Below are 25,421 nucleotides of genomic sequence, written 5' to 3' on the forward strand. Positions count from 1 at the left end.
GGCCAACTGGGAAGCTTTATTGGGAGCACTGGGAGCAGGCACTGGGCGGGGGCAGAGCGCCAGCGGGGCTGGGGGGGACACGGGACCCCCCCCAAAATCAGCGGAGCGGGGACGGAGCGGGGGGTCCCGGCCGGGCCCGAGCCCACGGGGAGGGGCTGCGGCCGCCGCCGGCTCAGGAGCTCTGTGGGCAGAGAAAAGGGGGTGACACCGGGCTGGGGGCCCCGGCGGGAGCGCACACGCTCCGCCACGGCCGGGACGCCACCCCCGGCACCCGCCCTGACCTTCTTGCGCACGTAGAAGCCGAGCCCCAGCGCCAGGAAGACGAAGCCCAAGACGAAGCCCCCGATGCCCGTCAGCATCTTGCTGCGGGCGGCGTCCGGCGGCATCTCTGGGGGGTCCGCAGGGCTCAGCACCCCCAAAACCTCTCAGGGACACCCCCAGCCCCTCCCAGTGCCCTCCCTGTGGCCCCCAGCCCAGCCAGGACCCCCTGAAACCTCCCCGGGATCCCTTTTTGTCCTGGCCAGGAGCCACCAAAGCCCCTCCCATCCCTCTGAGAATCCCACAGCCCCCTCCCAGTTGCCCCCAGCGCCCCAGGAGCCCCAAAGCCTCTCGCAGTCCCTTGGCAGCCCCAGCAGGACTCAGCCAGAGCCCTCCCAGTCTGTGCCCAGCACAACCGAGCTCATGGCGAGCCCTGCTTGGCCATGGCCGATCTCCTTCCAGCGCCTCCGGGCTCACTGCGATCCCTCCCAGTCACACCCAGCTCCCCCAAACTCCCTCCCAGTCACACCCAGAACCCCCAAAGTCCCTCCCAGTGCCCACCAGGACCGCCCCAACCCCATCCCACCCTCCCCAGCATCCCCCAAACCCCTTCCCAGCCCTTGCCCAGCCCCCAGCCCCTCTCCCAGTCCCAGCCCGGCTCTCTCCAGCTCCCTCCCAGTGGCTCCCAGCACAGCCCAGTGGCTCTGCCAGCGCCCCCGGGGGCTCCCCCGTACCCCAGTGCCGGCTCAGGGGCTGCTCCAGGCTGACGTGCTCCACCTGGCAGCTGTAGGTGAGCCCGCGCCGGGGCGGCGTTTCCAGCAGCACCAGCAGCTGGTAGGTCCAGTCCCCGTTGGGGACCACGTCGGTGGCCACCACGTGCTCCGAGAGCTCCTGCTGGCCCTGGAACCACCTCACCTGGATGGCAGCAGGGTAGAAATCCATCACGGAGCAGAGCAGGCGGCCGGGGCCCGGCTGGGAGCTCGAGGGGGGCACCAGCGAGATGGACACGTTGGGGGGCACTGGGAGAGAGAGAGAGAGAGAGCGGGGACACACTGGGATCAGCTGGGGGGCACTGGGAGAGAGAGGGGAGGGCTGGGCTGGGCTGGAGAGGGACTGGGAATGGACTGGGAGGGAATGGGAATGGACTGGGAGGAACTGGGAATGGACTGGGAGGGACTGGAAGGCACTGCGAAGGTTTTTGAGGGAATGGGAGTGGACTGGAAATGGACTAGGATGGACTGGGAATAGACTGGGGGGCACTGGGTGTAGACTGGGAGGGAGTTGGGTGGCGCTGAGAGAGGCAGGAGGAGATGGGGAACACTGGAAGAGACGGTGGAGGTCTGGGAGTGAACTGGGAATAGACTGGGATGGACTGGGAGGGACTGGGATGGACTGAGAGGGACTGGGATGGACTGGGATTTATTGGGCTGGCACTGAGAGAGATGGGAGGGGATGGGCAGCACTGGAAGAGAGGGTGGAGGTTTGAGAGTGAACTGGGAATGGACTGGGAAGAGACTGGGAATGGACTGGGAAGAGACTGGGAATGGACTGGGAGGGACTGGGGAGGAATTGGAGATGGCCTTGGAGGGACTGGGATGGACTGGGAGGAACTGGGAATTGAGGGCGCGGCGCTGCGAGGCCGAGTCCAGCGCGGGGCACTCGGCGCTGCGGGTCTGCCTGGCAACAGGGGAGTCACCAGAGAGACGCGATCTGATTGGCTGAGAAGCGTCAGCTTTACGCGTCGCTGAAATGGACGCGATGGGGGCAACTGGGAGGGACTGGGGTGGACTGGGAATGGACTGGGGTGGACTGGGAATGGACTGGGAGGGACTGGGAATGGACTGAATATGAGTGGGAAGGAACAAGACGGGGCTGGGAATGAACTGGGATGGGCTGGGAATGAACTGGGATGGACTGGGAAAGGACTAGGAGCGACTGGGAATGAACAGGGATGGACTGGGAAAGGACTCGGAGGAACTGGGGTGGCTCTGGGAGATGTGGGAGGGGATGGGGGTACTGGGAGAGTGGGTGGAGATCTGAGAGTGAACTGGGAATGAACTGGGAATCGACTGGGAGCTGAGTTGGAGGGGCTGGGTGGGACTGGGACGGGCTGGGACGGATTGGGGAGGACTGGAGTGGAACTGAGAAAGATGGGAGGGGCACTTGGCACTGGGAGAGAGGGTGGAAGTTGGAGAGGGAACTGGGATTGAACTGGGAATGGCTGGGCGTGATTGGGATGAACTGGGAATGGACTGGAAGGATTGGGATGGACTGAGAGGGACTGGGAGGGACTGGGAAAGACTGGGATGGATGGGGAATGGACTGGAAGGGTACTGGGAATGGAGTGGGAGGGAGACTGGGAATACACTGGAAGGGACTGGTGGGGACTGGGATTGCCTGGGATGGTCACTGGCAGGGCAGGGCCCGAGGGCACACGCTCTGCCCCGCGCTCACCTCGGCGCTCCACGCTGAACGGGGCAGCAATCGGGTAGTTGTGCCGGCAGACCGTGTCCACCTGAGCCCGTATGTCCTCCATTATGGCCAGGTCGCTGTTCCAGCTCTTGGCCCACCTCTCCCCCAAGGGGGTGAACCCCACGAAGTGCCCCACGTCGCTGTCGAACATCACGTACTGCAGCCGGTTGTAGATGTACCTCTGCACCAACCTCACCTTCTCCGTGCCGTTAATGAAGTGACACTCGCCCTTTTGCAGGTTCACGAACACCCCTGTGAGTGCCGGACACAGCTCAGTGGTGCCCCCCCCAGCACCCCGCAGAGCTCCGGGGCCCACCCCGGATCCCCGCCCCGCACCCCCTGTGCCCCACGGCCGCCACGGGACCCTCCTGCCCGCGCTGCCGCTTCCTCTTTGCCGCCCTTCCCCCATTTCCCCTTTCGCATCCTCTCCTCTCCCACGTCCATCCTCTCCCGATATAATTTTTGAGGTCCCATTTCCCCCATTTTGCCTATTTTCCACTCTTTAAAAAAAAAATTCCCCAATCCCCAGCCCCCTCGGGCTCAGTTTTCGGGTCCCCTCCCCTTTTCCCCCTTCTCCACCCTCTCCCACCCCTCCCTCCCCTCCCCCCACCCCTCAGCCCCTCCCGCTCTCCCTTTGGGAGGTCCCCTCCTCCTCCCCCTCCATTCCGGGCTCCCCCCTTCGCCCCCTTTTCCCCCTTCTCCCACCCTGTCCCAGCGCCTCCCGCCCCCCGCTCACCCGAGAGCTCCGCGCCCGCAGCCGGGGGGGCTCCCAGCACCACCAGTGCCACCAGTAGGGCCCCAGCTGCCGCCCCTCGCCCCATGGGCAGCGACCTCCACCCCAAACCAACCGCGCTCAACTGGGAGAACCAGCCCGGAGCAGCGCGGGGTCATGAGGGACGCGTTCCCTGCTTGGTCGGGCGTGGTTTTTGGCCGCGCTTTCATTGGTTGTGCTTTTTTATAGGTTCGGTCTCATTGGCCGAGCTATTTTTTTGCGATCTCTGATTGGCCAATTCCGTTCGGAACGCGATTTCCAGACCCTCTTCCCAGCAATTAATGAGTCACAAACATTCTTCGCTCTGATTGGTCAAAATTTCTAAGGGAGCTCAATTTCTGAACCCTCTACCCGGCAACACGTGACGCGCCATACAACCCGCTCTCCCATTGGCTGACCGCTTTTTGGGGTGCTGCTCCCCGGTTCCCAGTGCCCCCAGTTTGGATCCGCGTTCCTGGCAGCAGCACCGACCCTTCCCGCTGTGCCCGGAGAGCCATGGACGGAGCGCAGAGCCTCCCCCGGCTGCTGCCGCTGCTGGCCCTGGCCCTGACCCCAATTCTTGGCGTCCAAGACGGGGTTTTAGGAGGGGTCGCTGTTTTGGGGTTCGCTGGAATTTTTTTAATTTTGGAAATTAAGGGGCTAAAGGAATCTATCTCAAATTTTTTGGCGGGCTTTTGGGGTTTTTTTGTGATTTTTTGTGGATATTTTTGATTTTTTGGGGGTTTTTTTCAGGATTTTTCCCCCTTTTTCATAATTTTGGGGTGTTGGCTCTGGTCGAATTCTCCTTTTTCCAGGATTTTGGGGGTCTGGATGTTCCTAAACCCCCGTTTTCCCGTGATTTTTGGAGATTCCCAGAAGCACCAGCAGCTGGTAGGTCCAGTCCCCGTTGGGGACCACGTCGGTGGCCACCACGTGCTCCGAGAGCTCCTGCTGGCCCTGGAACCACCTCACCTGGATGGCAGCAGGGTAGAAATCCATCACGGAGCAGAGCAGGCGGGGCCGGGCTGGGAGCTCGAGGGGGGCACCAGCGAGATGGACACGCTGGGGGGCACTGGGAGAGAGAGAGAGAGAGAGAGAGAGAGAGCGGGGACACACTGGGATCAGCTGGGGGGCACTGGGAGAGAGAGGGGAGGGCTGGGCTGGAGAGGGACTGGGAATGGACTGGGAGGGACTGGGAATGGACTGGGAGGGACTGGAAAGTTGGGCTGTGCTGGGCCGGCCAATCAGAGCTTCTCATTTCACATTTAACCCCGATTTTCTGGGACTGAGCTTGTTCAGGATTTTCTGTTCAGATCCCTTTGTCCCACTCCACTTTAGAAGCAAAATTTTATTAACAAGAGATCAAAGAAATTATTAACCATTATTAATTTATATTTTAAAATTATATAAATTTTAATTATATGGACGTTTTAATTAATTTCACTCAAGTTTTATTAAAATTTAAAATTAGTAGTTATTTTAAATCATTTAAAGACTCCTAACATGGGCTGAGCTCCCCCTCCCCACTCACTGCGGGATGTGGGTGTGAGGCTCTGCCCGAAGTTTCCCTCATCTGCCTCACGATCGTCATTGGGGACCACTGAAGAAAAGCCCCCCCCCGTCCGCAATCTCTGACCCTGTAGGAGAAAGGTTCACACCGAGGGCCCCGAGACCTGAGAGTGTTGCTGTGCTGTTGTTCCCTGGTGTGTTTGCTGTGTGCTACACTGAGCCCAATGAAAAGAAGAAGGGGGCACTGTGAAAAATTCTGGAATTTTTCCCCACCTCTTGGCCTGGCTGGACTTCTTCTGAATTTTTGGGTGGTCCCCCAGAGAGGACCCTCACTCGTTTATAGTCACTGTGACAGACAGAGATGTGAGAAGCCTCCATCAATAACTGAGACATGAAACCCCCATGTGAAAAGACCCCTCTCACTTTTTCCAGGGATTGGGACTGAAACCCCCAACCCGGGGGGGTGTGGGGGAGGCAAGCTGGCCAAAGTGAGATGGATGTTGCAGGTGTGAGCAGTAGACCAGAAGACAATGGCTCTCGCCCACTGCTGAACATGGACTGTGTGCACCCTTCCCCAAATACCATTTTTCCCCCTGAAAATACAATAGACTGCCTTTGATTTGGTTTCAAGATTCATCCCCTTCCCCCATCAGAACAGAGGATAATTAGAGTTGGGATGAGCTGCACCCCTGAGATCTCCCCAGACGTGACCTGGTGAGCTCCATGGGCAGGACATCGAAGGACTTTGCTGTTCGATGTTTGGTACCTATAAACCTTTCTTTTCTCTCCCTTCCTCTTCTCCTTATTTTTCCCTTTTACCCCCAATTCCTCCTGAACGCATTTTGCTGCGGTTGTTTCAATATAGGTGCATTTGTTTTGATTATCACTGCAAACCCCCCATGGCTATGTCGGGTTTTGCACTCTCAGATCCTGTTGGATCGGCGGAAGAAATGCGGCACACAATATGAGTGAACAGCAAGTCTCCAACTTTATTGATAGTTCACGCATATTTATATTGGTGTTAATGAAGCTTATACATATTGCAAAGCTGAGCTCATTATTGGTTAATTACTTCTCGGTCAACCACGCCTATTTCTTTATTTTTATGGTTATTTTGTTACTACTTCTACATTCTTGTGGTTATTCTGCTGAAACTATCCTCATATTTTTGGCAAGAGTTCCTCTCCTCTATCCAGTTGTTGCACCAAGGGCACAATGTCCTTGTCAGTGGTTGGACACTGACTGCTGAATCCTAGACTTGCCTCCTTCTAACTTAACCAACGCTATTATGTCGACGTGACCTTTCTCAGCTGGCCAGCTGTCCACAAAGCTCTCCACACTGGAGCGGTTAACTGGAAACCTACAGGTAGAATCAGGCTTTGGTATTGATGGATGGCTCAAATCTTTAGGCCTGGGATCATGGTTACGCTCTATTGTTAAGGTCAGCATTATAGTGGGCATTATAGCTTTGTTAGTAGTATTAATTTTGCCGTGTTTTTGCATATGCCTACAGAACATGGTGCAAAAGATGGTATCTGCTGCATTTAATCAGACCATGCTTGTTCAACAGAAAAACGGGGGAAATGTGGAGAGCTTTGTGGACAGCTGGCCAGCTGAGAAACGTCACGTCGACATAATAGCGTTGGTTAAGTTAGAAGGAGGCAAGTCTAGGATTCAGCAGTCAGTGCCCAACCACTGACAAGGACATTGTGCCCTTGGTGCAACAACAGGATAGAGGAGAGGATCTCTTGCCAAAAATATGAGGATAGTTTCAGCAGAATAACCACGAGAATGTAGAAGTAGTAACAAAATAACCAGAAGAATATAGAAGTAGGCGTGGTTGACCGAGAAGTCATTAACCAATAATGAGCTCAGCTTTGCAATATGTATAAGCCACATTAATACCAATATAAATATATGTGAGCTATCAATAAAGTTGGAGACTTGCTGATCACTCATATTGAGTGCCGCATTTCTTCCGCCAATCCAACAAATTCCCAGTTTTGAGTCACCAATGCAATCACCTGTAAAGCCTGAAAATATGAGCTCTCATTCAAGGGCTTCCAGGAACACTTAAACCTACAGCAATTCTCCTTCAGAAAACCACAGTAGCTATGTCTCCTATAGATAGACCAGATAAACCTCTCAGGAACCAGAATGACCCTTTTGTTCCCCTTTATGTCTTGCTGAGAAAAAGAATAACATGGGATTGGACTTCTTTTCAGGAGGAAACATTGCAATTACTGATTTTTGAAGTGACAGCACACCAAGCACTGGACCCTGTCCATCCCACAGATCCCTTTCAGCTGGAATACGGATTTGCCTCCTCACAGCTTTCCGTTCATATACGGCAGCGGGGTCCTGAGGGTCTGACAAAGCCTGTTGGTTTTTATTCCCGTGGTTTCAGAGATACTGAAAAAAGGTACACAGCCTGGGAAGGGGGATTGTTTGTGGTTGGCTTGGGAAAAGGTAAATGTAAATGATCACAAATTGATAATTGATGCACTTGGTGCTACACAAAACAACGTTTCTTTGGCTCTCAGCTGTATCCAGGCACAATTGTGGATGCAGTCAGTTGCTGCCTCAATTATAAGAGAAGGTGAAGAAGGCACTTTTCCCACTGAAATTCGGAAAATAATTTGGGACAGTGCCACTGACTTTGAAAGAGAATTCCAATCCTGGTGGAACCTGGTGAATTTTACCTATGAGCCCATTGCAAATACAGCCACAGCTTTTGTGTTAACCATACACAATGCCTCAGAGCATTTGATTTTCCCTGTTATAGCATTAGAACTGAATTACAGCGGAGCTGTTCTCTATCCCATAGAGAATGGGCCCGTCAAATTGGTGAGAAATGGCAAACTGTTAATTTGGAATCTTGTATTGTCCGAGAACAACAAGGGCTCATCTGTGAAAGCAATGCAATTATAGCTCAAGACATTTGTTCAGACACAGAGCAAAATATCTGTCATTTTGAAATTCATCCTAATGAAACTTCTGAAACAGTCCTTACATACATAGGCAATAGATGTGCATGCTTAGAACTGCTTGTCATTTTGTATTTGTAGAAAACATGGTAGTAGATACTAAAAATCTTTCAAATTTCTGTGCTTGGAACTTTACCAAGATTGCAGGATGGGATTTCTCTTATGAAGCTCCAGTTACCTCTCACTACCCATTGCAATCCAACTACACACTGATTCACAAACTGATGCCTACTCCTATTGGGATGGATCTCACTTTGGTAAGACAACTGCTGCTCCATCGAGACTTAGTTGAAATCCTTGAGAAGATTGAGAAAAACGCACAGAAAGCCCTGGTGACTGTTCATCACAATGTGAGACAGATACCCCGTGTCATGGAAAGGGTGGAGAAAGATGCCGAGCACAGGGGGTGGGATACTCTTTTAGGTGGTCTCCTACTGCCACGGGTGTCCTGAGCAGTCTGTGTCATCCCATTGTTATCCTTTTGATACCAATTCTGCTTGGTTTTATTTTATCAGCAGTCCCATTTGTTATGAATTGGAGCATGAAACAGCTGACAAGATTGACGTCTATAGTTAATGCACACAACTTGGCTGATGTCCTATGCACTGTGGACATCCCCAAGCCTTTGACACAAGGCAATTATGAATGAAGCATATGAGTTTTGGAATAATCCTTAATTTCCATTTATGATTTTGTGAAAATTATTTTCCACTTTTAGTGAATTATTTTAGACAATCATTTTTAAGTTAATGCTTGTATTATGATTTGTTTATTGCTTTTTCCTTTTGATTATTTGTGATTTGTTTTGCCAATTTGAGAATTGTTATAAAAATAATACTATTTTAATTAATTAACCACTTGTAAATTGTTATGAAAATAATACTGTTAGATTCAATATTAAGTATGTTTGTTTATTGTCTCCCTTTTTCCCCTCTTTTTCCGATCCTTTCTTTTCCTCCTTTCTCTCTCTCTCTCTCATACTGTCTCTACATTTTCAAGTACACTACCAATGTACAGCAAGTCATAAAGACCCATCAGCGACACTCCAGAGTTCTGCTGATGAGGATCCCTCAAGACAGCCGTGAGTCACGGGGTCATGTGAGAGTCTGTCCGAATTTTCCCTCATCTGCCTCACGATCATCACTGGGGGACCACTGAAGAGAAGACCCCCCCCTGTCTTAAATCTCTGGCTCCAAAGGAGAAAGTCATGTGCCTGAGACCTGAGAGCGTTGCCAAGCCATTGTTTGCACAGGTGCTGTTTGCTGTGTGCTGCACTGAGCCCAATGAGAAGAAGAAGGAAGCACCGTGCCCTTTGTGCAACAACAGCCTTGGGAGCTGTCCCACCTCTCGGCCTGGCTGGATTCTCCTGAGTTCTGGGTGGTCCCCCCACAGAAGACCCTCACCTGTTTTACAACCACCGTGACAGACAGACTGAGATGTAAGGAGCCTCTCCATCAAGGACTGAGACATGAAATCCCCATGTGAAAAGGCCCCTCTGCTCCTTCCAAGGACTGGCACTGAAACCCCCAGCCCGGGGCAGGTGTGTGGGGGAGGCAAGCTGACCAAAGCGAGATGTTTGCCTGCAGGTTGTGACCGCTGGACCAAGAATACAATGGCTCTCGTTTACTGCTGAGAACATGGACTACCTGTTACATCTATTCCTTATTGTATCTGTTTCCCCCCTCCCCGGCAATTTCCAATACAGTTATCATAATAAAAACCTCTGAGTTAGCGAGAGACTTCGAGATCTCCCCGACGTAACAGGCGGATCCTTGACTGGACTGGACCAAAGGACTTCGTCTCTACGTTTGGTAGCTCTATCCCTCTCTTTCTCTCTCTCTCTCTCTCTCTCTTTTGTCTCTCTCTTCCTCTATCTTTTTCTCTCCCTTAATCCCTCTATCGCATTTTGCTGTGGTCATTCAATAAAGGTGCATTTGTTTCGATTATCATTGCAAACTCCCTTGTACTGTGTCGGTTCTTTTTGCACCCTGAGATCAAATCCACGAACCATCACGAAACCCGTCCGTGAGGACGGATCGTGACACCCCCCGAGGATCCCTCCCCAAATTCCCCCCTAAAGCCCCCACAGCACCCCCAGACCCCGCTAAATCCCCCTCAAGTTCCCCCCAAGACCCTCCCCAAATCCCCCCCAAACGTCCTCAAGACCCCTCCCCAAATTCCCCTCACGACCCCTCCAGGATCCCTCACCTGTTCCTGCGCCTCCTCAGCAGCTCCCGGAGCCCCCCCCGTCCTCTCCCAGCGCCTCCCCCGCTCTCTCCAGCGCCTCCCGCAGGACCCGCCCGAGCCCGGGGCGGCTCCCGGGGGTCCCTGAGGGGGTCCCGGGGGACGGTTGGAGGGGAGGGGGCGCCCGCTCCATGCTCAGCCCCGGGGTCAGGGGTCGCCGCTTCGGACTCAGCTCTGATTGGCTGGACCGCTGCGGGGAGGGCGGGAGTTGCTGAGGGGAGACGCCCAGTGATTGGTTGGTTCAGCTCGAGAGAGGCGGGAGTAGCTGAGGGGAGACCTGCGTTGATTGGTTGATTCAGCGTGTGAGAGGTGGGCGTGTCTGAGGGGAGACGTGCGGTGATTGGTTGGATCGGCGCACGGGGAGGCCGGTGTTCCTGAGGGGAGACCCACGGTGATTCGTTCGTTTTGGGCAGGTTGCGCCGTGATTCGTTAATTTGGGAGATGATTGGACTGTTTGGGGCGAGCCGTGCCGCTATTGGCTGGGAAATGTCCGGAATTATTAAGGGAACATTCCCATTTTTTTGGGCAAAAATCTCTCGGATTTTTAAGGAAAAATTCCCGTTCTTTGCAGGAGAAACATTCCTGGATTTTTTGACCCCACATGACCCCAAATAACCCCAAAAACACTTGAAATAAACCCCAAATAATCCCAAATAACACCAAACAATACCTAAAAGTCACCCAAATCAGCGGAAAGAATTACAAATAACCCCCAAAAAACAAAAAAAATAAAACCCCAAATTCAACCCCAAACAACCCCAAATGATTTCAAGTACGCCTAAAAAAAGCCATATACACCAACATAAACCCCAAGAACCCCAAATAATTCCAAATCAACCTAAGTAAACCCAAATAAGCCAAAACAAACCCAAATACATTCAAATAAACCCAAATATCTCCAAATAAACCCAAATAAACAGAAATAAACCAAGTAAAACCCAAGATAAACCCCAAATAGTCCATAAATTGCCCCAAATCAACCTCAAACAATCCCTAAATAAACCCAAAGAAACCCCAAGTAACCTCAGTTCCTCCCGTCCCCACCCCAAAACAGATCCCGACCAATCAGAACGCGCAGCACTGATGACGATCCACTTGCTGGGCAGAAACTCAGAGCACTGGCCCCGCTCAGCGATTTACAGCCAATCAGCGCCCGGCCCGACTCTGACTCATCAGTTGCCAGGCACAGACCAAGGCCTCTCAGTGCGGTAAACACTCACAGACCGCGCGGGGTAATTTCCAGCCAATCAGAGCGTGTCTCGCTGATGACTCATCAGTTGCGAGGTGAGGAATTTGGGGAGGGGGGGAAGGTGACCCTGGGGATGGGCTGGGGACCCCAAATTAATGCAACACGGGGTCGGGACCCCAAAACGGAGTAGGACGGGCTTGCAGCCCCCAAAACCAAACACGGGGGAGGGGATTCGTGGAACGATCGGAAAGGGGAGGGAGAGTGGGGAAAAGATGGGGGTGGGACACCAAAATTGAGCTGGGAGGGGGATGGGACCCCCAAATTAAGCTCGGAGGGGTAGGGTATCCCAAAACTGAGCTGGGAGGGGGGTGGGACCCCCAAACAGGATGAAGCCAAGTTTGTTCCTAGAATGTGTAAAGCAGTTTATGGATATGCATGAGGGTCTATGAATATGCAACAGGCTGATGTCATGGGAGACAAGGACCATTGAGCAAAGGTTGTTATGGCCACCAAGACCCCCCAGTTATTTTTGGGGACACCTCTTAATTAATCTGGTTTTAATTACATCAGCCTGTTGCATATTCATAGACCCTCATGCATATCCATAAACTCATTTACATATTTCAGGAACTATTTTACATGGCTCATCCTTGGGGGTGCTTCCCCATTTCAGGAGCCTCCACTGAAATTGAAAATTTAAACCCTCTCCCTTTGATTATTACTACTACTAGTATTACTACTACTACTACTACTACTACTACTACTAAATTAAAATAACAATTAATTTTGGAATTAAGGGGCTCTCAGGCAATGATATGGGAGTAGAAATAACAGTTCTTTATTAGGAAAAATTAAAAATACAAATGCAGTAGTACAAACAAAAAAAACAGTGACAGAGTCAGAATCCCCTGGGAATCCAGTGAAAAAGGTTGATCCTCTTGGAATCCAATGGGAAAAGATTTATCCAGTGGGAAATGTGGGAGATTAGGGACCGACCTCAAGATCTCGCGATGTTGGGGCAGACAGAACCCCTCCCCTTTGCCGTTAAAGTTACTTAGCCCCCGTTTTGTTGGCCGTTAACCCCCGTTATCTATAACCCCGTGGAACCGTCAATAAACGCCATTCACCGTCCACCACCTTGGTGCATGCGAGTACTTGGTCCGAGCGGCAGGAGGGTTGCTGCCGTGCCATTCCCGATCCAGGCCGTCACGCCTCAAACGGAGGCAACAGGGAAAAGGGCTGATCCTCTGGGAATCCAGTGGGAAAAGGCTGATCCTCTGGGAATCCAGTGGGAAAACGTTGATCATCTGGAAATCCAGTGGAAAAACGTTGATCATCTAGGAATCCAGTGGAAAAAAGCTTGATCCTTGGGAATCCAGTGGGAAAAGCTTGATCCTCTAGGAATCCAGCAGAGAATGAGGCTGATCCTTTGGAATCAAGTGGGAGAAGGGCTGATCCCCTGGGAATCCAGTGGGAAAAGATTTATCCTCTGGGACTCCAGTGGAAAAAGCTGAAATTTTGGGAATCCAGTGGGAAAAAGGCTGATCCTTTGGGAATCCAGTGGGGAAACAGCTGATCCTCTGGGAATCCAGTGGGAAAAGGGCTGATCCTTTGGGAATTCATTTCTTACCCCCTAAAGACAGGGCAAAGGCAGGACCATGGAGTTTTTATAGGGTATCCCAAAGGTGGAGTTGGGGTTTGGGTCAGGGGAGGAGTTCTCAGCAACACAAGAAGGGTGAGATCAAATTCCTGCCTCATAGCAACAGCAGCACTCCACAAAGAACCTGTCCCCAAATCCTAAATTCCCTCTAAAACAACTGAAAAATTATGGAACTTCAGATATATTCAATCAATTTCCTTCATTTAACACAGCTTGGGGTGTTTTTAAAGGATGAAGGTGAAGCAGAGGAAAATTAAGGCCAAACCAAAAGGAGAAGCAGCCAGGTGTGTTCCCAACATGGATCACAGGGAATGTGAGTGACCAGGGCTGTGCCCAAAGTGCCTCCTCCAGTGGGGGATGGAGCTGGAGCAGCGCACGAAGCTCTGCCCGCACTCGGGGCACTCGCAGGGCTTCCCTTACTGGTGCCTCCGTTGGTGTTGGGTCAAGTTAGAGCTGCTGGAGAAGCTCTTCCCACACTGGGGACACTCGTAGGGCCTCTCCCCTGTGTGGATGCGCCGGTGGGTGATGAGGGTGGAGTTGTGCTTGAATCCCTTCCCACAGTCAGGGCACTGAAAGGGCCTCTCTTCTCTGTGAATCCAATAGTGCTGGAGGAGACAGGAGCTGGTCTGAGACCTCTTCCTGCATTTATCACACTCGTAGGGCCTCTCCCCAGTGTGGATGCACTGATGCTTGATCAGGTCGCAGTTCCACCTGAAGCTCTTCCCACACTCCACGCACCTGTGGGGCTTCTCCCCATCATGGAGCTGCTCATGGAGCACCAGCTCCGAGCTCTGGCTCCATCTCCGGCCGCCTTCCCGGCCCAGGCTGGCTCTTTCCCCCTCACATCCCCGCCATCTGCATTTGCAGCCCCTCCTTGTGCCGCATCTCCAGGGATTTTCCTCCCCGTTGGCTTCCTGCGCCATGGAGCCGCTCAAAACGGCCTCTGCCACCAGGTTCTGCCGCGGGGATTTGTCCTCCCTGCTCTCCATGCTCAGCTCCTGCTCTGGGGGAGGAAGGACAAGGACAGGATGGGATTTGCCTCTGTGCCACAGGCAAGGGCAAGGAGATCCCCTCAGGGCGTCCCCGGCAGGACGGCACCGCCACCCCCCCGATGTCCCCCCATGGGGCCTTTTCCGCTCAGCCTTGGACTTCTTCATTCTCCAAACATCTCCCAAAAACCCCAACCCAGGGACCCCCCGGGATATCCAGGCCGAGCTCCCCCTCCCCGCTGACTGGTGCGATGGGGGGGGCGATGATCCCACAGGTGGGGGCTGTGAATTCAGGCAGGGCTCGAGCGCGACTCCTTCAGCTCAGCCTCGATTCGCCTTTGTCCCTCCTCTTCCTCTTCCTCTTCCTCCTGCTCCTCCTCTTCCATCCCCCCTCCCATTCCTCTGTGTTATCCCCACCTTCTTCTCCTCTTCCATCCCTCCCCTTCCATCCCTTCTCCTCCTCCTCCTCACTGACCCCACCTCCTTCTCCTCCTTCCATCGCTGCTCTCTCTCTGCCTTCATCCCTCCTCTTCCATCTCCCCTCCCCCTGCTCCTCTCCCCTAACCGGCTGGAACCCTGAAGGAAAGGGGGCAGGGAAAGGGCGGGAACCGTGAGGGGAAAGGGGCGGGCTCAGGCCAAGGGCGGCAACTGTGAGGGGACGCTCTGGGAGGCTGCAACGGACTGAACATGAATGGGAGAGAAATCAGTAAGTCTGAGAGTTCTGTTTGCTATCGAATACATTCCACACACCCAGCCCCACACAATCCCCATCCCACCGCTCCAAAATGGGATCCCACTTTTCCCAATCTCCCCCCTCACCCGTCTCAGCCTGGCGACTGTAGAATTGAGTGAGTTTGGTGTGGGATTGAGATTTTTCAGGTGGGTGTGCGCACTTTTGGGGTAAGATTGAGCTGTTTTCACTGGGATTTGAGTGGTTTTGAGGTGACAGATCCATCCCTCTTGGCTTTTGCAGTGCAAAGAGATGCAAAAGAGAGAAACATTAAGGTCAAACCAAAAGGAGAAGCAGCCAGGTGTGGTCCCAACATGGATCACAGGGAATGTGAGTGACCAGGGCTGTGCCCAAAGTGCCTCCTCCAGTGGGGGATGGAGCTGGAGCAGCGCACGAAGCTCTGCCCGCACTCGGGGCACTCGCAGGGCTTCCCTTACTGGTGCCTCCGTTGGTGTTGGGTCAAGTTAGAGCTGCTGGAGAAGCTCTTCCCACACTGGGGACACTCGTAGGGCCTCTCCCCTGTGTGGATGCGCCGGTGGGTGATGAGGGTGGAGTTGCGCTTGAATCCCTTCCCACAGTCAGGGCACTGGAAGGGCCTCTCCTCTCTGTGAATCCAATAGTGCCGGAGGAGACGGGACCTCATCTGAAACCTCTTCCTGCATTTATCACACTCGTAGGGCCGTTCCCCAGTGTGGATGCGCCGGTGGGTGATGAGGGTGGACTTGTACTTGAATCCCTTCCCACACTCAGGGCATTGGAAGGGCCTCTCCTCTGTGTGACTCTGATAGTGCTGGAGGAGATGGGAGCTGGTCAGAAACCTCTTCCCACACTTGGAACACTCATAGGGCCTCTCCCCAGTGTGGGTCCTCTGGTGCTTGATCAGGCTGGAGCTGTGGCTGAAGCACATCCCACACTCGGAACACTTGTACGGCCTTTCTCCAGTGTGGATCCTCTGGTGCATGATCAGGCTGGAGCTGCACCTAAAGCTCTTCCCACAGTCCCCACACTCAAAGGGCATTTCCCCAGTGTGGGTCCTCTGGTGCATGATCAGGGTGGAGCTGTTGCTGAAGCTCTTCCCACAGTCCCCACACTCGTAGGGCTTCTCCCCAGTGTGGGTCCTCTGGTGCATGATCAGGGTGGAGCTGTTGCTGAAGCTCTTCCCACAGTCCCCACACTCATAGGGCTTCTCCCCAGTGTGGGTCCTCTGGTGCCTGATCAGGGTGGAGCTGTTGCTGAAGCTCTTCCCACACTCCCCACACTCATAGGGCTTCTCCCCAGTGTGGGTCCTCTGGTGCCTGATCAGGGTGGAGCTGTCGCTGAAGCTCTTCCCACACTCCCCACACTCATAGGGCCTCTCCCCAGTGTGGATCCTCTGGTGCCTGATCAGGTCGCAGTTCCACCTGAAGCTCTTCCCACACTCCACGCACCTGTGGGGCTTCTCCCCATCATGGAGCTGCTCATGGAGCACCAGCTCCGAGCTCTGGCTCCATCTCTGGCCGCCTTCCCGGCCCGGGCTGGCTCTTTCCCCCTCACATCCCCGCCATCTGCGTTTGCAGCCCCTCCTCGTGCGGCAGCTCCGGGGCTTTTCCTCCCCGTTGGCTTCCTGCACCGTGGAGCTGCTCAAAACGGCCTCTGCCACCAGGTTCTGCCGCGGGCATTTGTCCTCCCTGCTCTCCATGCTCAGCTCCTGCTCTGGGGGAGGAAGGACAAGGACAGAATGGGATTTGCCTCCGTGCCACAGGCAAGGGCAAGGAGATCCCCCCAGGGCTGAGCTGCAGCCGGGGGCCCTGCTGGGCTGGGAGATGGAGCAGCACAGAGGGGAAAGGGGCACTGACTTCCTCCTCACCTGCCTCAGTGTCCCGGGGCATCTTCCTCTTCCTCGCAGCCTCCCTGGGGTTGCCAATGGGAAATCCTGGTTTGTGGAAAACAAGGGATGAGCGCGTTTGTAGGAGCGTCGGGGGGTAGGACGGTCGGGACGGACGGAGACGAGAGATCTCTGCAGCCAGGCCCTGGAACTTGCGGTTTATTGCAAAGGGCCTGGGTGCAGGGCCCTGCTTGGAGCTGCCAGGCACAGCTCGGAGCAGGCCCGAGAGAAGAGAGGGGTAGAGAGGATGAGAGGGTAAGAGAGTAAGAGGGGAAGAGCGTAAGAGAGTAAGGTTCCCGTTACACTACAGTAAATCTTCTTCTGTGTTGAATATTCTATTTCTCACTAGCCAATCTAGTACAAGATACAAATCCTAGAGCATTTATATACAGCCTGTAAGAATCACTACATCACCATACTGTGTTACATTTTAAACCCTAAAAACTCCTCTTTGGACCCCTTCTGCTGAGCTAGTAGGGTCTGCTCTGACCCTTGGATCTGTCTGCAAGCAGAGGGAGTTGTTTCATCAAAAGGGGATTACCTTCAGTTGGGCCACACCATTGTTTTCCAGTTGTTCACTAACTGAGGGATCTCAAAGCTTGCTTTCATTTCAATCTTCCTTATACTTTCTATATTCTCAAAATCTTTTGCCAGACAATCATATTTATAAGGCTTTCCTGTTTCATCTTCCCCAACACACATTGAGTTTGAAGGTCCCTCTGCCCGACTCCATCTCTACAAGTCACTGGCCTTCTGGGTTCCCGAAAAACCTCCCAAACACCAAGACTCAGCCCTGAAAAAGCCTCCCAGGAGTTCCCTGTCCCTGGTCCCTCCCCTCTCGAGTTCGGGGGTTCCCCCCTGTCCCAGCTGCTGGGGTCACGCTTGGATTGGGGGTCCCCCTTCTCCTCGGTGCCCGCCCTGCCCAGGCTGCTGGCAGTCCCAGCAATGCCAAAAGCTCCCCCCGCTTCGCTCTCCCCATTTCGGGATGCCGGGGCTCTTTGGGCTCCCGGGCTCCCTTCTCCCCTCATTCTCTGCTCTGGGCTGCAGCAGGTCCAAGGAGTCCCCCCTGCCCCTCTCCAGGCTCTTGAGGCTCCCGCCAATGGCGGTGCTCCCCCCTCTCTGGGCTCCCCACTTTGGGCTCCTGGGGCACACAGGGCTCTGCTCCTCCAGGCTGCCTCTGCCGGCAGCCGCCACCGCCACCCCCCGATGTCCCCCCAAGGGGCCTTTTCCGCTCAGCCTTGGACTTCTTCATTCCCCAAACATCCCCCCAAAAACCCAACCCAGGGAGCCCCCGGGATATCCGGGCCCAGCTCCCCCTCCCCACTCACCGGAGCCATGGGGGGGGCGATGATCCCACAGGTGGGGGCTGCGAATTCAGGCAGGGATGGACGGCCTGGCTCCCTCAGCTCAGCCTCCATCCGCCTTTGTCCCTCCTCTTCCTCTTCCTCCTGCTCCTCCTCCTCCATTCCCCCTCCCTCCTCCTTCTGCTCTGTCTTATCTCCCCCTCATCCTCCCCCTTCATCCCTGCCCTTCCCTGTCTCCTCCTCCTCCCCCAGCAGCAGCCACACCCTCGGTGCCCCGTTCCCGCAGCCCTCGCAGCCCGCGGCAGCAGCGGTGATGGAGCCGGGACAGGTCGGCATGGGCAGCGCGGGGCTCTCGGCTGCTCCCAGCCGCTGCGGGCGGGGGGAACCCGGCCCGGGCCAAAGGAGAGGCAAACTGGGCAAACTGGGGGCACATCACAAAGCTAAGGATGCCGCAGAAAATGGAGCTGAAAGAGTTATGTTAATATTAACTCCAAACGAGGAAAAACTGGAAATTCCAAAGGTTACGGAAGACGAGAAAAAAGAATCAAACAAGATAGGAAGTGAACAAGATAAATCAAGGAAATGGAATCTTCTTGATGGAAGACAATTACTTAATAAAATGGGCTTACTAGGAAAATATTAGAAGACATGCATCAGAAAACCCATTGGTACTCAAGCTTTGTGTGATCATTTTTTAAGGAACTATGGCTGCACTGGGATTTTTGGAGGAGCAAAGCAAGTTACTGAAAGATGCTTAATTTGCCAAAGGATAAATAAAAAGGTGATGAGAAAAACAACATCAGGAGGTCGTGAGTTAGCTTGTCGACCTTTTCAAAGTATCCAAGCAGAAGTTAAGATTTGTTAGGTTCTGGATTTATTTGTAAAAAAACCCGTTTAATCTAGAAGAAAGAGAACATGCCATAGGTTAGACAGGAGATTTTAGGAGAATAAAAATCTTTAAAGTATCAGCAACACCCGAGACAAAACAAGGAAAGAAAAAGGGGAAATGAAAGGGAGGGGAACAAGAGGAAAAATCAGAAAGAGAGTGGGATCCTTTGCAGCTCTTGCCCCCTCCGTTCGCGGCCGAGGCGCCTGTCCCGGGTCCCAGCTCGCTGCCCGCCTCAGCTCCGCCTGCCCCGGTTTCCATCCCAGGTGCAGGCTCACTGCCCAGGGCAGCTCCACCTGCCCCGGCGCTGGCGGTGAATTTGTGTGCCCTGCTCCCACTGCCCGGCCCGCGGCCGCTCTGCCGGCCATGCTGGGGAAGATGGGGGTTGCTCTGTCCTGCCGCCTGGGCCGAGGCCACCGCGCCGACCGCACCGAGGGCGGGTCCCAGCCATCCCATCCCCGGCTGCCCTGCCCGTGCCAGCTGCGCTGGGCACCGCCGCTGCTGCTGCCGGGGTCTCCCACCTGCCTTTTCTCTGCCGGGAGCTGCCGGATCAGCCGCCATAAGCCATGTGGGGGCTGCCCACGCTCCGGCTCGGCCTCCACGGGAAGATCCCCCTCTGCCGATTCCGGCAGCAGACCCTGCCCACACTCCCACCGAGCCTCGGCGGGATATCCTCCCCTGACCCCGGCCTGCTCTGAGTTACATCCCCTTGGTAATCACAGCTCCAGCTGTACAGGGAAACTCTCTCTCTCTCCAGGAAGCACCTTATTGAAACACTAGGAGCTCAGTTAAAAGGCAGCCCTCTCCAAATTCTTTCCCAAAACACGGGAGAAAGGCTACAGAAGGTAAAAAAGTGAAAGAGTTAGATGAAGGGATTGCTCTATTTCCGTTAAGAGAGGTTCCCATGGCAGGGATGCGCGGCCCTGCCCCGCGGGAGCCACCAGCGCCCCTGCCGGCCGTGCCCGGAACTGCACCCAAGGGGAAAGCGCCGCAGCCGAAAGGCCGGGACTGGCTCCGGGCTCTGTTTGTTGGCACTGCCGGAGCTGGTGTTCTTTGTTTGCTTTATTTACACACTAGTAAAGAACTGGTATTCCTATTCCCATAGCTTTGCCTGAGAGACCCTTGATTTCACTAGTCTAAAAATTAAGAGGGAGGGGCTTTGCATTCTCCATTCCAAGAGAGGCTTTTTCTGCCTTCCCAAGCAGACACCTGTCTTGTAAAGCAGGACAAACACCCACAGGCACTGAGGGGGGCTGCAGGAGGGGCAGAAGAAGGCCCTGCAGCACTTGGGCACAAAGGCCCAGCAGGTGAATGCAAGAAGGGAGCAGCAAAAGGCCAAGCTGAAGGCAAAGGCCAAGGCAGAGTTCCTACAGCCCCTGAGGGATCAGCCCCAGGGCCCAAGGGGGCCCCAGCACCCAGGGCACGGGCTCGGCCACAAGCACCCGGCAGAGGCATTGCCCTCCTCGGCAGGGGACAGCCCACCCAAACAGCCCCTGGCAAGGAATCAGGGCTCCAGCTGCAGGGCACAAGGACACTGCAAGCACAGACAGCAGCACCCTCAGGACCAGCAAGTCCACCCCTTGATGGACATGGATTGGCAGGGCTGTCACAGCTCCCATCACACCAGGGACCCTCCACACTGGAGCCCTTGAGAACATTCAGGTCGGTCTGCATTGAGAGGAGGCCTCTCCTGATGGACACAGGGGCCTCTCAATGCACTCTGAATCTTAGACCTAAGGGGGAAAAATGCTAAAAATATGTTTGATAAGTGAGGGGATAAGTGGGAAAGATGTATGGTTTTATTCAACCACTGTTAGCAGATTTCGGAGATGGATTTGAAATGGATGAATTTTATTTGCTCCTAATTGTTATCATGATTTACTGGGAAGGGATTTGATTGCTAAACTTGGAACACAAATTAATATTATAAAAGGTGATACAGAGGCCAGTTCTGTTGTACCTCTGTGTCAAATGTCTGGCCAGGCCTATGCTGAAGTGAACCCAGAAGTGTGGGCAGCCCCAAAGAAAGAGGGAAAATTGGATATGGAGCCTCTCCAAAGTACTCTGAAGCAACCAGGACAAGTGGTGTCTAAAAGCAACAGCCTGTTCCAGGGGAGGGAAGGAAGGGGAATCAGACAAAGCGCAGGTCACCGCCCCATGCTCAGCTCAACCCAAGGAGCTCTGGGTGCTTCTAAGAGCCTGGCACTGAAATGCCCTGAGCAGGAAGGCTTCAATATCTTCTGCTGACACCATGGCACCTAACAGGGGGGTAAAAGCAATTCTGACTGCTTCAGACACCACTGGATCAGAGATCAAGGTAGATTCTCCCACAGGAAGCTGGGCTGGCACAGAGCCTGCCCTGGCACTTTGCTGTTGCAAACACCCAGCCAGGACATCGGCTCCTGCCTAAGGAGTGCAAAGCAGCACCACTGGTGGCCAAGGGGCCCATGCCAAGTGTCCCTGAGGCCAGAAACAGCCGCCAGCACAGCTGAACACGGGGGGACCCCTCAGCCTGGCCTCAGGGGCTCTGAAGCCCCGGAGATTTGCACTTCCCGCCTGCAGCAGGACCATGGCAGCCGCCCCTGAGCCTGCCCTGAAGGCAACGCAGCAGCAGCCAGGGCTCCACAGCGGGCCAAGCCCCTGGGCCTGCCCACAGATCCTCTGCTCAAACCCTCGGAAATCCTGGCCACCCTCCTCTGGCACCTCCAGCCACTGCGGCCAAGCCTTGCTGCCACTGCTGCAGCTTCAGCGCTGGCTGGGCCTGCACTGCCACAGCTGCTGGGGAGCACCGCGGCACAATTCCACTCTGGGGCTCACTCACACCCACACTCTGGGCTGACTGCGACTGCATTGCTGTAAAATGTACCCATTTTGGTTCTCTTAAATCTTCTTTCTCTGCTCAGGCTTGGTTTGTCTTTGCCTTGGGGAAAGGAATTTTAAAGGTTTTATTTAAGGGCTGTTACACCACTCAACGGAGATGAGTTCAACATCTCCACAGACTGGGAATAGCCCAAAAGACACCCACAGAGATAACGACCAGCAACAAAACATCAACGCCCAGCAGCAAACAGCAACCAACAGCTACCCCAGACACTGCCCCCGGCACAGCTGGAGACACCTGGTCTGGAAAAGGCTGAGAAGGAAATCCAGGAGTGTGGACCGAATTCACAGCAGAGGGGAAGAAATCCGGGTCCAACAGGAAACCAAATACTAAAAACTTACACAACTTGGAAGCAATGAACATTAAAGCTGGGGATTTAGATTGGTTCAGACTACATAAAGTTTAGGAACAATCCAGTAAAACTCACATGCCATGGAATGATTTTCTCTGCACAGCCAGGGTTATTTGTGAAAGAAATTATTTCTGTTGCACATCCTGGCCAGAACCAAGCAATGCCTTGACTCTCTCACACTCAAGAGATTCTTGGAGAGTTTTTGCTTTCCCTGCAGCTTCAGTGACACAATTACAACATGAGAAAAATTTTTCATAAAACTCACACTTTGTATTTTCAGGTGGGTTTGGGACAGAATTGTGAGAATCAGTTTTTGGTCTGGGTTCTTCCATGTTCGCCTTTATGCTGCATGTGAAAAATGCATGTATTTTATGATAGGCTTTTCGCAAATATTAAAATGAATATTATATGTGTTGTTTTAGAAAGTAATGCTGTATTAGTTTTCTTAAGTACTGTGTTAAATATAGTTTTAGATTATAAAAATTGTTTAAATAGAAACGATGCTATGCAGGATACTTTTTTAAAAAGAAAGGACTCACAGCGAGATAGCAGCCACAGGACACCTAAATCTTTCAGAGAAGAAGAATTTATGGCCCTCTTATCAGAAGAAACCAACTTCTTCCCACCTCGAAGGCACTGTTAGGATTTGGAGGAAGAAGCTGAGGATGACCAGACAGAATCCTGTATTTGAATGGAATTTATGCATCAGGTATGAAGTGTATGAATATGCAACAGGCTATTGTTTTTAAGGGTTAATCCTTTGTTAGCGGGTGTCCTTTTTCGGGCTCGTGCTGCCCGGAAAAAGGTACCGGGACATCCGTAACACTTTGTATTTATTGTCTCATATTGTCCTAATTCAGTTTGTCCAAATTATTATTACTCTAATTGTATTACTATTTTTATAACCATTTTATTGCTATTAAATTTTAAAAAAATTTAAAAACAAGTGATTGGCGTTTTTAACACTGCATTTTGCAAAATTGAAGAGCATTACCATAATACTTTTAACTCGTAAATAGTTGATACTTTTTGCAAAAAAAACAGATTCTGTGGGGGGCCACACGTGACTCACGAGGTGGCTGCCCTGGAAGAGAAGCTTCATTCCAGGCAGCCTGCAGAGGAGCTTTAGAAATGCAAATGAACACTGCTGGGCAAAGCCTGGACAATGGACCTGGGTCTCTTGCCTGGGGCAGGAATTGGGCTGATTCCCTCTGCCCCTCAGCCCAAGCTCTGCCTGCTTGCACTGATGGAATTTGCACAGCTCAAGGCAGAGCCCAGGGTGAGGATATCTGACCCTGCAGCAGAAACGGGTGAAGCTGCAAAGGGAAACAGCAAAAGGAGAATGTTGGGAAAACTACACTATAAATAAATGGGGGGGAATCATCCCTCTGCCCACTCCAACATCTGCTGTCACTGTCTGTGTTATATACAGGGTATATTAGGGTACTGGGGACTTTTTGCTACCAAAAATTCAGGGAAATCAGTTGGGAATCCAAGTATTTGATGATTTAATTAGAGAAAAGCAGTCAATTGATGCAGCCCTAGCTGGAGAGAGCGGACAAAAATGGGGAAAGGCCACCAGAACAAATCCGACAACACCATGGACCGGCCCCTGGGAACCCAAACTAATTCATATCAGGAGCCACAGAACCCATTCCTCATTTCAATGGCATCATTAGATTACAAGCTGCCCTGGGAATAACCAACCAGACAGCTCCAGCTCCTGACCTTCCTGCTGAGCAATCCACTGAAATGAGGAAAACAACATTTCACCATGGGATGGGATCAGATCATCTGTTAGCAGAAAAAAGAGGAGTTTGTGGAAAACTAAATGAATCCAACTGCTGTTGGCAAATAGATGACAAAGGAAAAGTGGTGAAAAAAAAAACCAACGGAAACAAAAAAGCAGCTCATCTACCAGTCCAAACGTGAAAAGAATGGGAATGGGACACGGTTTTGTGGCACCCTGGCAGACCATGGGTTAAACGAAGGCTGTTTCCGCTCTGATGTGCTACAGCAACTCTCACCTTTTTACCGTGCTCCACACCTTGAGAGTGCAGCTCATTCAGCAGCTGAGCGAGGGGCCAGGGATTTGTAGATAAGGAAGTAACGGGCGAAAGCACCAGCTTCAATAAATGTTACTAAATAACATGGACTGCTGCTCACAGAAAGTCCCGCTACATTCCTGAACTTCCAGAAGAACAAAGACTTAAGAGAGCCGTGAATATCGGCTGTTCTACAAAAGTGGGGGTGCACATTAACGAGGACATGCAGTTGGAAGATGTGGAAGTCTGAACCTTCCAAGTACCTCAGCCAGTGGGCAAAGGGAGAGGGAGAAGCGGCCGGGAAAATGAGGATAAAAAGGAGGCTGCGAACTACAGCAATGGCAGAGAGCGCACGGCAAATGCCCCACGGCCTCTCCCTCTGCTCAGCAATAAAGTCACTTGTTCAGGACTCCTCTGTCTCCTCTGGGCACAGAAACCTCCGGCCACGTCAATTTCCCCGCACAGCCCCGGGCACGGGGCAGCCGCCTCTGTCCCAGCCACAGCAACCGGGCCGAGCCAGCGCTGCTCCGGCAGCGGCTCCTGCCGAGGCAGCGGCCGCAAGGAGACCGCGGGCAGCCGCTCCCGCAGCGCCCTCACGCCAGCGGCAACACGCGCCGGACACGGCACAACGAACCTGCCCGAGCCCCCTGCCGCCCCCGAGGCCCGCAGCGAGCCCCGAGCCCCCGCACAACCCAGCGCGGCTCCCACCTGCGCTACGGCCGCCTCCCAGCTCCGCCGCCGCCGCCTCACCGCGCTCCGGCCACGGCCGCCGCTCCCGGGCCCGCACACACACTCCGCCAATGGCGCCGCTGCCGAGCCACGGCCGCCCTCAGGCCGCCACCGGGCCCCTGCCCCGCCCCAATCCCACCAATCAGCGCGCCAGAACCACGACTGACGGCACCGTCGCCCAATCGCAGCCAGGGGCGGGCTCTGCACACGGCACAGCCTCGCCCCGCGCTCTCAGGGCCCCCGGGCTGCGTGAGGGCAGAGCCGGAGATGAGGAACAGCCCTGGAACGGGCCCGGGCCCGAGGGGGATTGAGCTGAAAACACAAACAAACTTCTCCGCACCTCCCGCCACGGCATTCCCGGCACTGCGGGTCCGGTGGCTCCGGCTCAGCGGGAAGCCCTGGAGCCTCTCTTCTCCTACCCCTAATTAGGAGCAGCAGTGCATCGCTTTGATTTCCCCCAAAAAGGGAAAACTGCCCCAAATCCCTGTGGATGAGTGGGCGAGGGGAGAGATTTCTGACAGAAAACTCCAAAACCTCAGAGCAGGATAATGAGAAGTAAGTGAAGAGCCTT

The 25,421-nt window shown here is 53.6% G+C and overlaps 2 protein-coding genes and 3 pseudogenes across 3 annotated transcripts in view; 2 read left to right on the forward strand and 3 right to left on the reverse strand.

Moving 5' to 3' along the window:
* LOC139604975 (zinc finger protein 271-like) overlaps nt 1-18,123 on the reverse strand; it is a 254,765-nt pseudogene extending 236,642 nt beyond the window's left edge.
* LOC139604939 (zinc finger protein 551-like) overlaps nt 1-25,421 on the forward strand; it is a 179,888-nt gene that overhangs the window by 124,367 nt on the left and 30,100 nt on the right. The gene's annotated exons all lie outside the window — the stretch shown is intronic.
* Nucleotides 1-25,421, forward strand: part of LOC139604900 (class II histocompatibility antigen, B-L beta chain-like) — a 42,782-nt gene that overhangs the window by 3,876 nt on the left and 13,485 nt on the right. The window lies entirely within an intron of this gene.
* Nucleotides 2-3,621, reverse strand: LOC139604961 (class II histocompatibility antigen, B-L beta chain-like; annotated as a pseudogene).
* On the reverse strand, nt 12,225-24,940 carry LOC139604953 (zinc finger protein 135-like; annotated as a pseudogene).

The sequence above is a fragment of the Agelaius tricolor genome, unplaced genomic scaffold (assembly GCF_023055355.1).
Source record: "Agelaius tricolor isolate 1412-34295 unplaced genomic scaffold, bAgeTri1.0.p SCAF_57, whole genome shotgun sequence".
Lineage (NCBI taxonomy): Eukaryota > Metazoa > Chordata > Aves > Passeriformes > Icteridae > Agelaius > Agelaius tricolor.